Source organism: Boleophthalmus pectinirostris, unplaced genomic scaffold (assembly GCF_026225935.1).
Source record: "Boleophthalmus pectinirostris isolate CB_2022bp ecotype Guang Dong unplaced genomic scaffold, ASM2622593v1 HiC_scaffold_22, whole genome shotgun sequence".
NCBI classification, from domain to species: domain Eukaryota; kingdom Metazoa; phylum Chordata; class Actinopteri; order Gobiiformes; family Gobiidae; genus Boleophthalmus; species Boleophthalmus pectinirostris.
This window is the reverse complement of record NW_026571190.1, coordinates 5,972,575-5,994,989: the sequence shown is the minus strand read 5'-3', so window position 1 is coordinate 5,994,989 and position 22,415 is coordinate 5,972,575.

The following is a 22,415-nucleotide window of genomic DNA, read 5'->3' as shown; positions in this document are numbered from 1 at the left end:
TTAGATCCAGTAGAACTCTCTCTGCAGTAGTTTTGTCAGTCTGTCTCCTCCTCTTATTGTGTCTTTAATATGTTCATTTCCACGGATTTTTTAGCTCATTACAGCTGCCGTGGTCTTTGCACAGGTGGTTACAGGTCCTTATAGGCTGTTTGTGCTCAGCCAGTCTGTTTTCAATTTGCATTTTGTTCGGCCTATGTAAAAACGACCACATGGGCATTCGAGGCGGTATAGCACAAGTGGTGTTACAGTTAATGAATGCTCTGATATCTGGAGTTGTGTTCTGTTTCATTTACACATGTTTGAGTAATCCTTTATTATTAGTCTGTCTACATCTCCAAAGCTCAAAATGCTCTGTTCTGTAATTAAAACGATACATTTTGTGGCTTTTTGTCATTATTATTATGGTGAAATCTGGACTCTATTGAGCACACCTGAATATAAGTCGCATCAAGTAAATTTTAACAACATTTTAAAATTGTACATATATAGACCGCAACCGAATATAAGTGGCATGTGTCCACGTCTTCGGAAATGTTATTAATTTGGGGCCGTCTGCTTTTATCGCCTCTGAAAGTTTTTGTCATCTTTTTGCACTGAGTCAGTTCATCACGCTGCCGTCGCCAATGTCTCACCATCGACTCACTGATGCCGAGCTCGCGTGCAGTAGCTCTGTTTCCTTCTTCCACAGTCAGTTCAATCGCCTTTAACTTAAAAGCTGCATTTCTTCGTGTGTTTTCCATGAGGAGGGTGTGTGTATGAAGCGCAAAATAACTGTTCAAAACACAATCAAACAGCATCTTCCTCGGCGCATCAGCCCTGTCTCTCCCTGTGCATGTCTCCTGCAGAAAGAGTCTCTGTTCTGTCTGTATCATGTCAGTGTCTTGGAGGATTTCAGCAGATTTCAGACTCTCTCGGGGGCGGGGCTCGTTCTATCAATCAGGTATGAGTGGATGTGCGGCTACTAAAGTTTGAGACGTTTCTTCTCGTCATTTACGCACACGGGTAAGACATATCCCCCTCACTAATGTTCATTTGGTATCATAACTTATTTTCTCATGCAGCAATAAACGATTTGAGTGCACTGACAATATCACTAGTGTAGCAACTTCATGTGAACCCTAGATCCATGTGTAACAGCACAGACACTTCTGCACTCAAGCTGCACATATCTGCTGTGTTACCAAAACCATTGACGATTCGACCATCGTCCATATATTCGCCGCATAGTTTTATTAGCCGCAGGGTTCAAAAAGTAGCGGCTTATAGTTTGGAATTTACAGTAGTTTGTATGAATAAAAACAAAAACAAAAAAATCCTTACATTTGTCTCATTCTCATTTTGCTTATTTTTATAGAGTTGTAAACAAGAACAATCAGAAATATCAACCTGGTCCCCATGAGGCATCAGTGGGGTCAGTTCATCAGCACAGAAGCAGTTTATGAGGAGCCCAGCCCATATCACATGATCATTATATCCACAATACAATGTGTGTATGTGTACAGGCCCATGAACATTTGTGTGATATTGGTCACACATGAGAATGTCTGTGTTTACTAGTGTGTAACCAACATGTCATTTTTCAGGAGTTGTGTATATGTTAGTTGTGTGACTGTAGAATCAAGAAATGGAAATTATTTTCGTTACAGTTAGAATTGTAACTGTATACACTGAAAGAGAAAGGAACTGTTATAAACAGATAATAATTTTTCTGAGATTTTGAGACCACTCCTGTTGCTCGAGCTTGATCCTTGGCGGAGTTATGACCAAAAACACATATTTGACCTTGGTTACCTTGACCTTCAAGTGACCTTGACCAGTTTCAACATGTAACTTCCAGTGTACCCCAGTTATGTGTGTGCCAACTTGTGTGATGATTGGGTGAATATTTTAGGCCGCAGATGGTTCAGAAATTGCCGAAATTGCTGATCCTTTATAATGGTGTGACCTTTCAAGATAAGATAAGATATGCTTTTATTAGTCCCACAGTGGGGAAATTCCAGTGTTACAACGCGCAATTCAAGAACAACAGGAAAAAGGTAACATGCAATAAAACAGATATTAAATAATCGCTTAAAAATCATTTAAAAATAGACTTAAAAATAATTGCACATAGATATAGTTAAATGGCACATGTTCAGTGTTAACAGTGTTTGTTGTTCAGTCTGACAGCAGCAGGAAGGAAAGACCTGTGAAACCTCCTTCACACAGCGAGGGTGAATGAGTCTGTCACTGAAGCTGCTCTCCAGAGCAGACAGAGCCTCCTGCAGGGGGTGACACTCATTCAATTGACCTATGTGACCTTAAATGACCTTGGGTCGTCACCAAATTTGGTGACAATTGGTCCATAAATGGCGGAATTATCGTGGGTGGACAGACACACACACAGACACACACACAGACACACACACAGACACACACACAGACACACCCCGACACACATACAGACAGACACACAGACAGACACACACACACAGACACACACACAGACACAGACACACACACAGACACAGACACATACAGACACACATACAGACAGACACCGACACACACACAGACACACACACAGACACACATACAGACAGACACACAGACATACACACAGACACACATACAGACAGACACAGACATACACACACACAGACACACACACAGACACACATACAGACAGACACAGACATACACACAGACACACACACAGACACACATACAGACACAGACATACACACAGACACACACACAGACACACATACAGACACACATACAGACAGACACACACACAGACACACACACAGACATACACACAGACACACACACACACACACACACACACATACAGACACACCCCGACACACACACAGACACACACACAGACACACATACAGACACACATACAGACACACACACCCGGACACACACAGACACATAATGACACACACAGACACACACCCCGATACACATACAGACAGACACACATACAGACACACACACACACACAGACACACACACACACACACAGACACATACAGACACACTCAAACCCACATACAGACATACACCGACACACACCCCGATACACACACACAGACACATATAGACACACACAGACACACACACAGACACATACACACACAGACACACACACAGACATACACACACACAGACATACACACAGACACACACCGACACACACACACAGACATACAGACACAGACACACAACACACACACAGACACACACACACACACACAGACACATACAGACACACTCAAACCCACATACAGACATACACCGACACACACCCCGATACACACACACAGACACATATAGACACACACAGACACACACACAGACACATACACACACAGACACACACACAGACATACACACACACAGACATACACACAGACACACACCGACACACACACACAGACATACAGACACAGACACACAACACACACACAGACACACAGGGTGAATATAAAACCTGCTCAACCCTCCTGGAACCAGATAATTATAAATGAGTTTGTACGAGCGTAGTATGACATTTATTTTGTAATGTTCTGTGATCAATGTACATAAGAAACCACATCATTTTTGAAACTATGTCATGAATAGGCATGGGTTAATATACTTTTTTCTTTTTTTTTTCTCTTCCCACTCCTTTTCGAGAAATGTGCTTTTCTCTTGTTTACAGTGTAGATGTAGTATGTACTGTATATGATTATTGTTTCTCTCTTGGCACAAACTCTAATTAAAAAAACAAATTAATCAATCTGTTCCACCTTGTGATGTCACGAAGCTGTAGTTTTGAAGTTAACAGCTCCTTTTTACCTTTTGTTCAGTACAGATTGGCAGTTCCAGGGTTGAAATTATCCAAATGATTGTAGTGAAGTTGTATTGACTTTAAATCTTACCTTGATTTTTGCTTTGTCCCTGACCAAAAATCTTCACACAATAACTCTCTAATACACAGCACTATTCCAAAATTAGCTTGTCAAAAGAATTTAATTTCTCTTTGTGACTTCGTATGGAGCAATCGGGAAAAGTTTTGCAGCAAACAACAACAGTGGGTTTCAAAGAGCTTAATTCATAATGGCATAATAGTTGTTCTGATTGTATGATTGGCAATCAAATGAAGCAGCGCTGCCCCCTGTGGTGGCTTTGAGAGACGGCTAATCAAAACACATGTCATCACCAAGACAACCACGACAGACAGCTCGCTAAGAAAGAGAAAGTGCTAACTGATTGTTGGGAGTTTGCACAGACCCAGAATCCGGATATTTGAAGTAAAGTGTTTATGTTATGTTAATGTCCTGTGTACAGTTTATATCCGCTGTACTTGATTGGACTGCCTCTTTGCAAAACCCTGATTGCTGTGAGAAGCTGTGACAAGGATTGTAAATGTCAGCCACAAATAAAAAGGAGTTAAGTTAAAGCCACACTGCGTCGCTTTTCTTTCTTGTCTTAGTGTTACTACGGGAAAATATAAACATTTCATTAGAAGGTCCATGTTGCACTACTTTCTGATCTGTGTTATGCTATGTTATAATGTTCTTTACTCATCACAAACACACCTTTCTTATCGTAAACTGAAAACATAAACTGTGTTCCACCTTGTGATGTCATATGGTAATTATGGATGGGCATGATTAGTCAACTAATCGATAACTGATCATTAAGAATTTCGTTGATTACGTTCATTTCTAATCGACAAACTGAATGTAGGTTTCTGTGCGTAGAGACAAAGCTGCATCAGACAGGACAAACACTGGAGTTGCGGCCTCAGTGCCACGTTTGGGCTCTGGCACACCTCCTTGGAGACACTGTACCACTCAGTGAGTGTTTACATGCACATCAGTGTCCCGGTTTCGTCATGGTGCATGTAAACGCAATATCCTGGTTAGTGCAACAGAAAGATCTGCACTGAACCTGGGTTAGCTGTTTTTGTTTTGTTTGTTTGTTTAGTTTTGTTTTGTTTATGCAACTTAGCCATGTGGTTGTAAGTTTTGTTTCTGTGAGATTTGCGTAAAGCTTCATTAAACACATTATAATGTCAAATGGGCTGATGTGGCTCTAGACTCTCTCAGGGGTGTCCAAACTTTTTTCATCAAGGGCCACATATCTAAACACAGATGAAGCAGAGGGCTGATCAAGGGCCGTAGACTGATGCTCAGCACAGGGAATAATTGAAATGTCTGCATGTTTAACACATTAGAATGAGCCATCAGTCTTTATTCATTTTAAGATCATTAAAACCACTCACTAATTATGAAATATTTACTTTATCAAGGCAGATTTTCAAAAAAACGTGCAGTAAAAAAATATTTTTTAATTGATGCAAGGTAATTTGGGCCAATTCACAATTCACCAGAAGTCGAAGGGCCAAGAAAAATTTGTCTGAGGGCTGCATTTGGCCCCCGGGCCATAGTTTGGACAATGGCCTGCTCTAGAGTGGTGATGGTTTATATGTTGTAAAGTTGAGTTTATTTATGCAGATTAGTAACAGTAATAATAATGATGATACTTATGATATAAAAATGTTAATGATTAATCCAAAATCAATGGTTAATTCTCCCGATGATTGATTGATAAAATTTAATCGAATGCCCATCCCTAGTGGTAATACAGGAAGTGCTCCACTGTGTTTTTAAACTCCATACACCTTCACTAGAATCATTTGGATGATTTCAGATCTGAATTTGGCAATCTTTACTGAATGAAAGATTAAAAAACTTGAAAACTATAATGTCTGTATATGAGCCTAAATGATTTTGTTGTTTATTGTCACAGTTTTGATTCCCATGATGCACCTAGGCCCTGAGTGTATGGCTCAGGACTGTGTCAGGACAAAAGCTGAACTGAAGGAAGAAAAATAAACCAGCCTTAACATCACAAGGTGGAGAAGAGCATTTTGAATTTTGGAGATGAAGACAGACTAAAAATAAAGGATGATTCAAACTCGTGTGAAGGAAACAAAACACAACTCCACGTACGTTTCTGTGGAGGTAACAAAATTCTAACACGACTTAAAGCTCACATTAATCTATTTATTGTCAGTGTTTTAAAATGTATTCCCCTACAGATTATACAGATTACAGATTACATACCCCAAAATGTAGTTTGTAATGTAATCCATTAAATTACTTAAAGTGAGTAATGTAATCTGAATACTTTGGATTACTTGATTTGCTGTAGAGAAGCAAAGACGAGGATATTGTAACATGAAATGTTTTGTTTGCTAAAAGAAAATAAAAAGCCCAGACTTTACTTAACCAAATTAAAAATATTATTGATAGAAGAGGAGGAGACACGGTCCACGCAGCAGGATTTAGTCCTGTTTAAAGTTTAAAGTCCTGGTTTACCTGGTTTAGTCCAGTCCTGGTTTAGTCCTGGTTTAGTCCTGGTTTAGTCCTAGTCCTGGTTTCCTGGTTTAGTCCTGGTTCAGTCCTGGTTTAGTCCTGGTTTAGACCTGGTTTAGACCTGGATTTAGTCCTAGTTTAGACCTGGTTTAGTCCTGGTTCAGTCCTAGTTTAGTCCTGGTTTGGACCTGGTTTGGACCTGGTTTGAACCTGGTTTAGACCTGGTTTAGACCTGGTTTAGTGTCTGGCAATGAGTGGAATTACTGGAAAAAGAAAAAAAGGGATATAGCCGAAAAAGTGAAACAGTATGGAAACAGTAACTGTAACCGAATACAGTTACTTATAATTTGTACTCTGATTACGTAACTCCTGGTACATGTAATCTGTTACTCCCCAACACTGCTTATTGTACAATCGGACCTTTAAAAATGGTAGATATTAACATGTTCAATAGTAGGCTAAGTAAACAGTAACTCTCCATGTGCGCCCTGCTTGTGAATTGAGCCACAGCTGTTTGGATAGTCATTATTGTAAAACCTTCAATTTCACCCAGTCTGTGGCACCTCACAATAGCCGGCTCCACAACCACTCATTAAAAAAGCACATGCACCCAGCTGATTGGCACACAAGATGCAAATTCAACTCAGTCAACAAAAATAAACACAGGCCCAAACTGCTATTACGCCGACGCTTCCAAAACACACTCAAAAGTCCCAAAGAATTCGTCAAAAAGAAAAAATATGATCCGTTTTAATGTTGGTAGATGCGTGGTTTTCTCTCGCTCTGGCCTAGTTGTAAATGATAGAGAAGAGAGGTCCCAGGCGTACGTTCAACCGCTCTATTATCTATGCAAAATGCTGGAGCGGTGCCTAGCTTGAAAATGTCCCCGGTACCTAGAGATTTGAGACTATTCAGCTGAACTAAATAGGCTCGGTTCACGTCGGAGATTTTTTTTTTCAATGGTGCAATTTCAGACAGAGAGCAGAGGCAAGTGTGATTTTACAGGAGAGATGCGAAGTTTGGAACGAAAGTAGGCTGCGAGTGTTGTATCCAAAAATGGATTTTATTAAATACTGATTGAGCGGCTGATGCGTGTAATAACGTTCCCTCGTCGTAAACATGCCTGAAGAGGTTTTTTAAATGTCATCCATGCACGTTTGAGTAATTTAGCGATCTCTCCCCTGGCCCTATTCCGCCCGCGAGCCTACATCACCCACGTTCCCACACGACAATTCTCCGTAAATCTACAAAAACATGAGACAAAACCGTACACAGCGACTTCACAAACCTGATGCGATGTGCAGTAGTCTCCTTAGATGATTGTGTTGTGATAGTGCTCTGAAGGAGGAGTGACTCAGCGTTGAGAGCAAAGAGAGCGGGCCTCAGAGCATCAAAACCAAAACTGATCTAATTAACCATTTAAATATGTTTTTTGGTTAAAATAGTATAAACTAGAAAAGCAGTCAGAGAGCGCAGACCTCCGCCAAGGACTACCCCCATTTTTTATATAAATTGCCGATAAAATCAGTCTTCTGGATCAGATCCGGATCAGCCTTTGGAATATGAAAGAGGATCCCATTGTCCATCCCTGAGTCAAATTTCATGGGGTTTGGTCAATAATTAACCGAGATATTGAGAAACAAAATTTTTGACCCCATTTACCACAATGTTAACTAAAATTTCAAAGTGATCCAGAATCCAGGATTTCTTCCGGATCACCCCCAAAATGAAATCAGTTCTTCCTTTTCACATTTCCAACAAATCCTGAAAATTTCATCAAAATCGGTCCATAATCTTTTTGAGTTATGTTGCTAACAGACAAACAAACAAACAAACAAACAAACAAACAGACAAACGCCGGCAAAAACATAACCTCCTTGGCGGAGGTAATAATAAACAATAAAAGGTGGAGATCTAAATTTGTTGTGTGTTAACAATTAATAATAATTATAGTACCCCCTCTTTAAAGGGACAGTCCGGAATTTTGGACATAGCACCTCATTTCCTAGAGTGATGCAGACACTTTTTAAAATATTTCATCCAGTCCTTGTATTTGCAGAGGTCGCTGGTGCTAGACTAGTGCATGTCAATGGCCATAGTTCTCCTGCCACTAAAAACAGTCTTACCCACTCCACAAAACACACCCGAAACAAATCTATTATTACACCAGACTGTCCATGTAAGGCTACGTTCAGACTGCAGGGCTTAATGCTCAATTTCGATTTTTTTTGTGAAATCCGATGTTTTTGCGAGGTCATTCACATTTCCAATTAAATGTGACTTGTATGTGATCATTAAACGGCCCGAAAGTGTCCCGCATGTGCACTGGAGACACGATGACGTCAACCGCAGCGAGCGTGCTCTGTGTTTACGGAAGTTGTCCAAACATGGACGCGAGCATTGAGCACCTGGAGATTTTAAAGTTCCTCTCGTACCGGAGCCAGAACATGAACAACTTACTTGTTTTAAGGAGGAGATTGAGAAGGAGAAGGACGAGGTTTTTGGCCGTGGCGTTTTGTGGGGCAGTGGCAGCAACGTTCATTGAAAGGAACGTGTGGATGTGGAGATGTAGCCAAGAGTGGTGAGTGGTGATGTGCTTCACTTCAGTGACATGGAGTTCATTAACAATTTTTCGCCTACTTCAGCGCAGAATAGTGACGTTTGTGTCTTGTTGATAACGCGTAGGTCGAATGAATGCACTTTGACCATTCAGACTGAAGTCACATGTCAAAAGATCAAATATGTATCGGTTTCAGGAGCACATATCCAAGTGGTCACATTTGAAAAAATCGAGTCTGTGTTGTTCAGACTGTCATTAAAAGATCAAATACAGGTCACATAAGGGCCAAAAAAATCAGATTTGGTTCACTTCAGGCTGCAGTCTGAACGTAGCCTAAATATTTGTGTTGATTAAAATTAATGTTTGAAATAAAACTAACCTTGCATCACATGAATCGTCGCATGTTGAGGGACTATTTTCAGGAAGTACAACTCGCTGCTGCTGCTCAGACATAAATCCTTCAAATGCAAGGTTGGTTTTACTTCTAAAATTATTCTATCAACACAAACATTTACATGGACAGTCTGGATGTAATAATAGATTTGCTTCAGGTGTTTTGTGGAGTGGCTAAGACTGTTTTTAGTGGCAGGATAACTGTGGCCATTGACATGCACTAGCCTAGCACCAGCGACCTCTGCAAATACAAGGACTGGATGGAATATTTTAAAAAGTGTCTCCACACATCTCCAACACTCTGGCTCACTAGGAAACGAGGCCCTATGTTCAAACTTCTGGACTGTCCCTTTAAAGTGATAGCACCAGTATGCAGGAGTCCATGGACACAAAGTTAAAACCACATTTAAGATTTTTCTCCATAGAGGTAGATACATTTGTGGAATATTATAACCAAAGGACAATAAGGCTACAAGCTTTTATTTCACTTTTTATTTTTTCTTGTGAGCTGTTAGTTACGTTAGAATTTTATTACCTCATCAAAAACAATACGTGTTCATTCGTTTTTCAAAATTAAACTAGAAATAATGAAATGAAATAACAAAAATTTTCTTCATTATTTGTCTCCAAAACCAAAATGAGAAAACAGATAACGATTTGTTTTTTTAAGTTTTTGATTTTGTGCTTAAATGAATAATGGAAAAACAAACAATAACAGCCGTTTCTCATTTTCGTGACTTAAACTGTGATGCCAGACTGAACCAGGACTGAACCAGGACTGAACCAGGACTAATACAAGACTAAACCAGGACTGAGTGTCGGGACGGGCCCGGAGTGCACCCGCGTAGACTGTTTGGTGATCAGGATGAGACCAGGACCAGATCAGGATGAGACTGGGGCTGAGACCAGGACAAACACCGGGACTGAGACCGGGACTAAGGCTGCATTCTGACTGCAGCCTGAAGTGACCCAAATCTGATTTTTTGGCCTCTATGTGACCTGTGTCTGATCTTTTAATGTCAGTCTGAACTACACAGATTAGATTTTTTCAAATGTGACCCAGGCCACTTGGATATGTGCTCCTGAAACTGATACATATCTGATCTTTTGACATGTGACTTCAGTCTGAACGGCCAAAGTGCATTCATCCACCTACACGTTATCAACAAGCCACAAACGTCACTATTCTGCACTGAAGTAGGTGAAAATTGTTAATGAACTCCATGTCACTGAAGCGAAGCACATCACCACTCATCACTCTTGGCTACGTCTCCACATCCACACGTCCCTTTCAACAGACGTCGCTGCTGCTGCTCCACAAAACACCACGACCAAAAACCTCGTCCTTCTCCTTCTCAATCTCCTCCTTAAAACAAGTAAGTTGTTCATGTTCTGGCTCCGGTACGAGAGGAACTTTAAAATCTCCAGGTGCTCAATGCTCGTGTCCATGTTTGGACAACTTCCGTAAACACAGAGCACGCTCGCTGTGGTTGACGTCATCGTGTCTCCAGTGCACATGCGGGACACTTTCAGGCCGTTTGCTGCTCACACTGGAGTCACATACAAGTTGCATTTAATTGGAAATGTGAATGACTTCGCAAAAACGGATTTCACAAAAAAATCGGAATTGAGCTTTAAGCCCTGCAGTCTGAACGTAGCCTAAGACTGGGACCAGACCGGAACTGAGACCAGGACGTTATCTGTTTTTTTTCCGTTATTCATTTAAACACAAACTCAAAAACTCAAAAAACAGATCGTTATTCTTTTTTTTTTCCTTTTGGTTTTGGAGACAAATAATGAAGAAAATTGTCTCTTTTTTTTTTCCCTTATTTTTGGTTTTATTTTGAAAAACGAATGAACGAATGATACACGGATTAAAAATGTATTCACACATATTTTAATCCTTCATTAAGATTAAGAAGTAATCCTTTATTATTAGTCTGTCTTCATCTCCAAAGCTCAAAAATGCCCTCCTTTTTGGTAAGAAAAAAGTGACATACTACTTCATATAATTAATTTGTGCTTGTTAAAAAAAATAAATAAATAAATCTGACTCCAGGCCACACATATGGGTTTAAAAATGTCACATAACTCCATTTTCTATGAAGAGGTGGGGCCTATCAGTTCTGCAGAAATTCACTGGACCTCTTTCTATTACTGAACCGTCTTAAATCAACAAAACGTAAAATTACCCAGACAAATGTCACACTGCAGGTGGAGAAAAACTGAGATTTCAAACTGACACTTTTTTCTGGAGTTTCCTTGTAAATATGTGAGGTGAAACAGAGTATTATTAAACACAAATTATTCAGCCAGACATGAGCTTTTTTATCTACTTTCTTACTTGGTTTTGTGAGACAGTAGGGGAAGATTATGCCTCCTACTGCCTGACGTCTTCTCAAGGACATTCCAAGTGCAGTGATAGGGTGAAGGCTCCCTTGTCTCAATTTATCCTTCACAGACTTTGCTTGCACATACCTGGCAAGTTCAGAATGATCTCTCTTTGTATTTTTTTATACGGAGGGCTGGATGTCAGTCTCATCCCCACACCCTGATGTGTCTCAATCCAGGACCAAACATGATCATGTGGAATGAAAAAGCTCACAGTTCACCTGGCATTTGGAATAAAATGACTCACACAACCAATATTGTACATGTGTCATTAGTCGGCCTATGAAAATAGTGTGATTTTAATTGAGTCAGGTTTGGACACAAATATCTTAATGCTTATCGGACTCGAGTCGGAATCGATCACTGCTCTGTCGGACGAGGGCCGACTCGGACAGAAAAACTCAGCCCGATCCACACTCTAGCCTGGGTTGAGTTATTGTGAATGAGTTGAATAATGTTTGACTTATTTGACTGTTTTGTTTCTCTTAATACGTTTTATAATCCGGTGCACCTTATGTATGAAAATAGACGAGAGAATTCAACATTATTGATCAGAGATGGGGACTTACAGGTCGTGACTTGGACTTGAGTCAGACTTGAGTCGCTATTTTTAGGACTTGAGACTTGACTTGATAAAATGGACTATGACTTGGGACTCGATTTGTATTTGAAGGTCAGTGACTTGGGACTTGACTCAGACTTGAGGCCTGTGACATGAGAAGACTTGAGAAGCACTTTTAAATCTGAATTTGTTCTATTCTGACTGTAATGATTCACTCTAAGAGCTTGTCAAGACATTTAAAAAGGAAAAAAATAAAAAATAATAATAAAAATACATTTCTACAACTCTTATATACTCTATATAACACATATATATATATATATATATATATATATATATATATATATATATATATATATATATATATATATATATATATATATATACAGTTTAGTTTAAAATCCATATAAATTGCAAAAATTTAACTTATATTTGGTACTTTGGTTTAAAGACTTGAAATGACTTGAAGCTCAAAGCAGAGACTTGGACTTGACTTGGACTTATGGGCCAGTGAGTCAAGACTCGACTTGGACTTACCTGTATTTAACTAGGGACTTGACTTGGACTTGAGGTCAAAGACTTGAGACTTAGGCAACGTCCACACGACAACGTACCTGCATTTTTTTTGTGGGCAGAAAAAAATTTGCATCCACACTCTTGTCGAATCAATGAATATTCACGTCCAGACGACAACGGAGCATTGAGTGAAAATGATGTAATACATCTGCCACACCTGTATGTGGCAAATATAATAATAATAATATTTAATAATGCATATGTCATCACTGTTTTTTTAAACTTTAAGGTAATTTTCGATGTATCCCAGAAATATAGCAGTTTTGTTTTGCAAAAGTTTAACATAAGATTTCATTTTTATCCATAACATTTGGATGAGAATTATTAGAAAAACTTGGTCTCAAATTCCAGCACTTTAATTACCCGTGTGTAATCTTTGTTATTGCATGTTGTGTGTTGTTATTGGCGCTAGCAGTGTGTCTCGGTTGCTGGGTGACGTAGGCTACACCTGTCCCATTTCGGCAACGGTCCGCGGAGGCTAGTTCGAGGGCTGCAGCTTAAACTGCATCAGAGGACCCTGGCAATGATGAAGTCATGACGTCATTGTTTTCCAAAAACTGGGGTTTGCACGACAATGCAACACCAGCGTTCTCAGATTTCTCCACTCTTGAACTCGTTCTCAAAAAACATGTTTTTCACCCACCCGAAACTCCGACTCCGTGTGGACAGAAGGCCAGAACGAATACAAATTTTACCGTTTTCGACAAGACAACAACTTGGTTCAACCTCTGTTATTGATATTGCACCTTAAAATCCAGTGCACCTTATGTATGAAAATAGACGAGATAATTCAGCATGATTGATATTGTGCCTTATAATCTGGTGCACTTTATAGTCTGATAAAAATACTATAATAAGATATAGATAATGCTGTGATTATAACCAGTGTTGGGAGTAACGCGTTATAAAAGTAATGAATTACAATAATGCATTACTTTTTGCTGTAACGCAGTAATGTAAGGCATTACAGGGGGAAAAATAGTAATATTTTACTCGGTACAAATGTGAGTAATGCGCGTTACAATGTTTTTTTTAACCTGGATTGAAGTGGTGGGTTTTTCCTTCATACAAATTTGCTAAAATCACCTCGATATCAGCAGCGGTGAAACGCCGGAGATGCGCCCTCATAGACCTTCAGGTAACCGCGGGCGAAAGGACTGACAAAGAACTCCACGCTGTTTAGACCTGGACCTGGTTTAGACCTGGGTCAGTTTCTGGTTTAGACCTGGACCTGGTTTACACTCGTCCCTCTCTCTATCGCAGTTCACTTTTCGCGGTCTCGCTGTTTCGCAGATTTTTTTTTTTTTTTTTTTTTTTTTTTTTTTTTTGTGCAATTTTGCATGCCCTTTTTTTTTTTTACATTGCATGAATGTGTATTGCGTTCCTCCCGCTGCGTCCTGACTGGCCAAGGGACTCCTGTCTCCTGTACTGTACAGTACAGAATGTGTTCAGCTTCCAAATTTAAATACATGTTCAGTCTCTAGCAGTGTGATTCTGAAGTGTTGTACGGTTGCAAGTTTTCTCCCCGACGAAACCCACAACGTCGACGAAACGTTCTGCACCGACAAAGTCTCCTGCGCTCGCACCCAAAAGGCAGAGGAAGATGCAAACCATCACACAAAAAGTTGGACTTCTGGACACGCTGAAGGAAGGTAGAAGTTACGCGCTGTAACAGACTCTTGCACCGGCTCAGGTACCTGCAAATAGTTGCTGAAATCAGGGCCGCGAGCCGAGCCGAGCAGCAGGGGGTCCATAAAGAGCGATGATGGGTGACAGCCGCTCTTACCTCTGTGAGGTGCGGAGCAAAGCCGCTCCTTTCTCCTGCGGTCACCTTCGAGCCCGTCCCTACAGTGAGTCCTGTTTTAGTCCTAGTTCAGTTCTGGTTTAGTTTAGTTAGTTCTGGTTTAGTCCTAGTTCAGTTCTGGTTTAGTCCTGGTTTAGACATAGTTTAGTCCTGGTTTAGACCTGGTTTAGTCCTGGTTCAGTCCATATACAGCGCAAAAGTTATTTTGGTGAGAGTAACTTAAAGTAATGCAATAGTAATGCAATGCCTTACATTTTAAATGCAGTAATATTGTAATGTAATGAATTACTTTGAAATGACAGTAATAGGTAATAAATAACGCATTACAGTTTCAAAGTAACTTGCCCAACAGTGATTATAACCAGTGGGGATCAGAAAAAGTATATTGGTTAGTGACAGATAGGGTTTCAGCCGTGGTCGTCTAGACGCTGTTTCTCAGTTCCCATCCAGAGAACATTTTGCATTTGATGGAACTGACTTGAAGTGTTTTAGAGTGAAACTAATCTACCATTGTTTGCTTCATTACAGGTCTTTATGCCCCTATTGTGTACTGGATGTCTCACATGCCGCGTTCTTAAGTACCTGATTAGTGTTTGATTGGCTTGTTTTGCTCTTTATCCACGGGTTCAAAATGCCTCTGTAAACATCTGGTAGATTGCTGACCATTACTGTTCTCAGATGGATTCACTTTCTTCACATAACTAGCTTCTTTTATTCCTCTCGCAAAACAATTCTTTTCTCTGCTTAAAATGTGCACCCCATGGTCTTCAAATGAGTGATTTGCGGCGATGGAAGATCTCGCTAGACAAAATTGCAGCAAGATTGTCCTGGTAAAAGTTGCGTTATGTGTCCGTCACCTGCTTGTTTCTATGGATTCTACGTCATTGCTCTGTCTGGAATGTTCCACAATATGACATTAAACAACTCTACCTCACATGTGTGCAATTACGAATGATTTTGTAGCTCAAAAATGCTTAGAAAAACAGGTGTTCTTTTGGGGTCGCCTCTCCACAGATCTGACCTGTACCTTGGCCTGGTTTGATCTCCATGAAGATAGAAAGGTTTAACGCCGTACTTTAAGACCTTTAAGTTCTGGTGCACAGTGATGGGAGTAACAGATTACATGTACCAGTGTTATGTAATCAGAGTACAAATTGTGAGTAACAGTATTTAGTTACAGTTACTATTTCCATGAGTGGTAATTGGATTACAGTTACTTTGTTGAAATAAATGGATTACACGGCGGTATTTTCCTGTTTTCACATTTTGGGCTAAACCAGGTCTAAACTAGAACTAAACTACGACTAAAACCAGGTCTAAACCAGGACTAAAACCAGGTCTAAACCAGGACTAAACTACGACTAAAACCAGGTCTAAACCAGGACTAAAACCAGGTCTAAACCAGGACTAAACCAGGACTAAACCAGGACTAAAACCAGGTCTAAACCAGGACTAAACTAGGACTAAACTTGACTAAAACCAGGTCTAAACCAGGACTAAAACCAGGTCTAAACCAGGACTAAACTAGGACTAAACCAGGACTATAACCAGGTCTAAACCAGGACTAAACTACGACTAAAACCAGGTCTAAACCAGGACTAAAACCAGGTCTAAACCAGGACTAAACTAGGACTAACCAGGTCTAAACCAGGACTAAACTACGACTAAAACCAGGTCTAAACCAGGACTAAAACCAGGTCTAAACCAGGACTAAACTACGACTGAACCAGGACTAAACTAGAACTAAAACCAGGTATAAATCAGGTCTAATCCAGGACTAAACCTGGTCTAAACAATATGACACTAACAGTAGGATGGACATAGATTAAGGCAGCAGTGATCTCATATAGAAAGCATTTCTCTATCAATAATATTTTTTCATATGGTTAAGGAAAGACTGGGCTTTTTTTATTGTCTTTTAACAGACAAAACATTTTATGTTAAGATCCTAGTCTTTGCTTCTCTACAGCAAACAACTGCCTCTTCATAGAGACTTGGGCTCAACAACTAATTTGAAGAGAACAAACAAGAATTTTCAGGATGTGGTTGTTACATTCATGTAGTTTTAAAAAAACATCGGAATCCAAAGTATTCAGATTACATTACTCACCTTAAGTAATTTAATAGATTCCGTTACAAACTACATTTTGGTGTATGTAATCTGTAATCTGTCGGGGAATACATTTTAAAAGTCACCTTCCCAACACTGCTGGTGCATTACGTGTCTTGAGAAGTTGTAGTTCCAAAAGGCAGAGCTATAATAACAGAAATATTGAATAAACTGAATTAAAAATCTGATCTAGCTCACACAATTTATTTATTATATGATGTCAAAATCTCAAAGTAAAATAAATGAAGTCAAAATCTCAGTGACCCCATTTTGTCTCGTCATGCAGATATCGTATCTCATCCCACCAGTAGTGATTTGTGGTTTTAAGCCGGAGGTGGACGTGTAAATTGTAAAATAGCTTCTGGATGAGAGTTGAAAAGTCGTCATCACAAAAACAGTGTCCAGATGCCCACTGTTGAAACAGACTCTACCTTTGAAGGACTCTTGTGAACTTTATTCATGTTAGAATGATGTTATCTCATCAAAAAGGTTCATGTACCATTCGTTCTTTTGAATTTCAATTAACAAGAAAAGCAGTTTATTTTATTATTCCATTTTAATGGGGAAAAAAAAAAAAACAAATTTCGACCTCTATTTCCAATATTTAATTTAAAGTTTATTTTAAATAACACCAATCAAAAAACAGTGATCATGCCTATTTTAATTTTGATATTTTATTCTCTCTGGCTTATTTGTGGCCATACCGGCTCAAAGACTGATCTCGTCAGATCTCAGGAGCTCAGAGGGCTGGGCCTGGGTAGTACTTGGATGGGAGACACTGGGAAAATCAGGAGCCACAGGGGGCGTCATTGTGCCCTTTAGGCAAGACACTTCACCCACATTGCCTAGTATGAAAGTGGTGTGTGTGAGTGATGGTGGTTGTCAGAGGGACTGATGGCGCTGATTAGCATGGCAGCCACACTTCAGTCAGTCTGTGCCCCAGGGCAGCTGTGGCTACAATAGTATCTTATCATCACCGGGTCTGGAGTGAATGAATAATGCTGAATAATGCTCTGTAAAGTGTCTTTGTGACATATGTTTGTGAAAAGCGCTGTATAAATAAAGACTTACTTATTTGCCCCGGAAGTTCTGCTGTGAATTCAGTTTCAAGTCGAGCGAGGATCACCTCACTGCTTCCTGGTTCTCGTCATGGAGTTGAACAATGACTTTATAGGACACAAAAGTAAATGTGACGCTTTAAAAGAAGAGGATGTGTTTGTCCACAAAATTGCAATGACTTTTCAGATAAGTCCTACTAGCAGCAGAACTTCCGGGGCAAATAAAACAGAGAGAATAAAATATCAAAACTGAAACAGGCAAGAGACTGTTTTTGATTAGTTTTATTTGAAATTAACGTTAAATTAAATATTGGAATTAGAGGTCGAAATCAGATTGCAGATCAGACACTAAAACAAAATAATGAAATAACAAACTCTTTTCCCATTTTATTATTTTTCGTTCTTAATTGAAATTCAAAAGAACAAATGGTACCAAAAACAGTTGCTGTTGTGAGTTGTGTTTTGTTTCATTCACACATGTTTGAATCCCTTATTAGGATTAATAAGTAATCCTTTATTATCGGTCTATTGACGTCTGTAAAGCTCAAAATGCTCTTTCACCTTGTGAGATGTCATGAAGTAGTAGTTTTCAAGTTAACAGCTACTTTTATTTTCTTTTGTTCAATAGAGACTAGCAATTTCAGGGCTGAAATGATCCAAATTATTCTAATGAGCAGTGTTGGGAAGGTTGACTTTTAAAATGTATTCCCCTACAGATTACATAGCCCAAAATGTAGTTGATAATGTAATCCATTAAATTACTTAAAGTGAGTAGTGTAATCTGGATACTTTGGATTACTTGATGTTGTCATGTTTTTTAAAACTACATGAATGTAACAACCACATCCTGAAAATTCTTGTTTGTTCTCTTCAAATTAGTTGTTGAGCCCAAGTCTCCATGAACAGACTTTTGTTTTACTGTAGAGAAGCAAAGACTAAGATGTTTTGTCTTCTGAAAGACAATAAAAAGTCCAGTCTTTCCTTAAACATATTAAAAAATATTATTGATAGAGAAATGATTTCTATATAAAGATCACCTTTTAATTATGTCCACCTACTGTTAGTGTCATATTGTTTAGTCCTGGTTTAATCCTGGTTTAGTCCTGGTTTAGACCTGGTTTAGTCCTGGTTTTAGTCCTGGTTTTAGTCCTGGTTTTAGTCCTGGTTTAGACCTGGTTTAGTCCTGGTTTAGACCTGGTTTAGTCCTGGTTTTAGTCCTTGGTTTTAGTCCTGGTTTTAGTCCTAGTTTTTTTAGTCCTGGTTTTAGTCCTGGTTTAGTCCTGGTTTAGACCTGGTCCTTTTAGTCCTGGTTTAGAGTCCTGGTTTAGTCCTGGTTTTAGTCCTGGTTTAGTCCTGGTTTTAGTCCTGGTTTTAGTCCTGGTTTTAGTCCTGGTTTAGACCTGGTTTAGTCCTGGTTTAGACCTGGTTTAGTCCTGGTTTAGTCCTGGTTTAGTCCTGGTTTTAGTCCTGGTTTTAGTCCTGGTTTTAGTCCTGGTTTTAGTCCTGGTTTAGACCTGGTTTAGACCTGGTCTAGCCCTGGTTTAGTCCTGGTTTAGTCTTGGTTTAGTCCTGTTTTAGTCTTGGTTTTAGTCCTGGTTTTAGGCCTGGTTTAGGCCTGGTTTAGTCCTGATTTAGTCCTGGTTTAGACCTGGTTTTAGTCCTGGTTTAGACCTGGTTTTAGTCCTGGTTTAGTCCTGGTTTAGCCCAAAATGTGAAAACAGGAAAATACCGCCCTGTAATCCATTTATTTCAGCATAGTAACTGTAATCCAATTACCACTCTTTGAAACGGTAACTGTAACTGAATACAGTTACTCATAAATTGTACTCTGATTACATAACGCCGGTACATGTCATCTGTTACTCATTATCAGTGTTGGGGAGTATGTACTAAATGTATGAAGTTTACAAACACAGTGGAGCACTTTGAGTTTGAGAGAAGAACTCATCTTAAACACACAGGATTTGTGTGTTAAACATGTGAATGAAACACAACACAACTCCAGGTCTGTTGGTGATGAGAAAACAACATTATAACAGATCAGAAAATAGTGATATGAGAAACCACTCCTGGACGAATGAGGAAATACACCGTCTCGTCTTCGTTAGTATTGAAGAAGTATAAATTCTCCACCAAGGCGAGTCAATGGTGTGATGTGACAGTTGAGTTCTGGATGCATTCTGTCCTTTGGCATATAACCTTGCAGCTGTAGAGTTTGGTGTGTGGTCGAGATTTCTTTGCACGTCAACTATCAGACACAAATCTCAATGAAAAGCCAGTATTTTGTTTGGCCCAACCGGCAGTGGAGGTATGCATGGAAAATATGGTAAATGTTTTTTTACACAGCACTTTTCCACTTTCGAGCCACTCAAAGCGCACACATTCATACACCAGTGTACACAGACACTGGGGGCGAGGTGGGTTAAGTATCTTGCCCAAGGACACAACAACAGCGTTTATCTGTGGGAGTTGAAATTGCATCGCCGACCTTGGGATCAGTGGACAAACATCTACCAACAGAGCTGCTGTCGCCCGTACATGCAAGAAGCTTTATATGAACATTTTAGTCCAAAGAGGGTATTGAAAAATATAAAAAAAAGTGACTACACTGGACTCTACGCAGTTTGCAATAAAAGAAGCTTGTGGGTAAGTTTGTACTAGATTTTAGTTTGGAAATTTGGGAGAAATGACCTGACAAAAAAGCATATTGGTGGATTTCTAGTGTGTGGTTTGACTGGAGCGTTGAATGGATGTTACGTTTTTAGGTTCTTTGTTCACACTAAGAGTTTGTTTCGACTGATCACTAGCGCTCGTCTTCAGAGTGGTCACGTGATGTTGCTGTGATGTGTTGCTCAGCTGATTTAAACAGGTTTTGGCGCTGTCTTCCTACCGGTGGAGGCAGGACGACAGCGCCATCTGCAGTCCCACTTCCTCAGGACAGAATCCCAGGTGTGTGAGAGTAAAAAAGTCCACTCATCCCGGTTTATAGTCCAGTAGGCCCGTTTCTGTAGCCAGACTGGCGCCACCTAGAGCCTCCACTCAGTTTAATTTCTCTCCAGAGAGTAGATCAGGAATCAAAATACACTAGACCAGGGGTGTCCAAACTTTTTTCATCAAGGGCCACATATCTAAACACAGACAAAGCAGAGGGCTGATCGAGGGCTGTAGACTGGTGCTCGATACAGGGAATAATTGAAATACGTGCATGTTTAAGACATTAGAATGAGCCACCAGTCTTTATTCATGCTAAAATCCTTAAAACCACACACGAGATATTCAGTATTGGCTTTATCAAGGTAGATTTTCAAAAAACTTGCAGTAAAAAGTAAATTTTTAATTGATGTAAGGTAATTTGGGGCAAGAAAATTTTGCCCGAGGGCCGCATTTGGCCCACGGGCCATAGTTTGGACATGCCTACGCTAGATGGTTCACAAAAAACCCAGAGGTGCAAGTTCAGGCACCAGCCAATCAGCGAGGAGCCATATATTCAGTGTTGGCAACGATTCTCGAGATCGAGGATTTAAAGCCAGAACCAAGAGAATGTTTGGTGAATTTTATCAAGGGGAAAGACGTTATTGTCCTTCTTCCTACAGGATTTGGGGAAAGTTTAATATACCAGTTAGACCAAATAGCGGTGCATTACATACATCACGATCAAATAGCAGCGGTTGGTTAAATGAAAAAAAGTACCTGCCTCCCGTCGAATCCTAACGCTGCGAGGTCGGACGGTTTCGACGGAGTGAAACCCGCTGATGAATCAGGCTAACGTTTCCGTATTTCGATTGCCTCTTTAATCCAGTGACGATGTTTGTTTGTCCTCTGTCCCAGTGATGTTTGCTCCGTCCCAGTTCATAATGTGCTTCTCTCTTTTACAGTGTCAGAAATGTCCGATTTGAGTTGTTCCTGTTCTGCTTTGTGTTTTGTCGCTCGTGTTTCGCCTTCACCGTTTCCTTCTTACATTCTGTTCTATGTTTGTTTTTTCATGGACTAAACACCCTCTCTGTTTCTCTGATGTGTGTTTTATTGCAGGGCATGCAGGTAATTTGTATATGATGTTACTTTTATGCTCCGGTTCTATTTTGTCTTTTGGGTGGACGAGTAATTGCCTGAGTTTTCCGTACGGTTTCACTGGTGTGGTCATATTGTGGTTTTTTTTGCCCTGTGAACTTTTTCTGTTATGCCCCTGATGTGTGGTAATTTTATCGTAACATTACCACACATGAAATACAATAAACATTAAAGAGACAATCGAAATACAGAAACATGCCCACGGGACTGTAAACCAGGATGAGGGGGCTTTTTTACTCTCACACACCTGGGATACTGTCCTGAGGAAGTGGGACTGCAGATGGCGCTGTCGTCCTGCCTCCACCGGTAGGAAGACAGCGCCAAAACTTGTATAAATCAGCTGAGAGACACGACACAGCAACATCACGTGACTCTGAGGAAGAGCACTAGTGAGCAGTCCAAACTGTCAGGTATGAAAAACAAACTCTAGGTCTGAAAAAAGAACCTAATAACATAAATTAACGGAAAACCAAATGAACCTCTTTGGACTGAATAGATGTTAGTTGGGAGGAGTACCTAGCTGCAGTGTTGGGA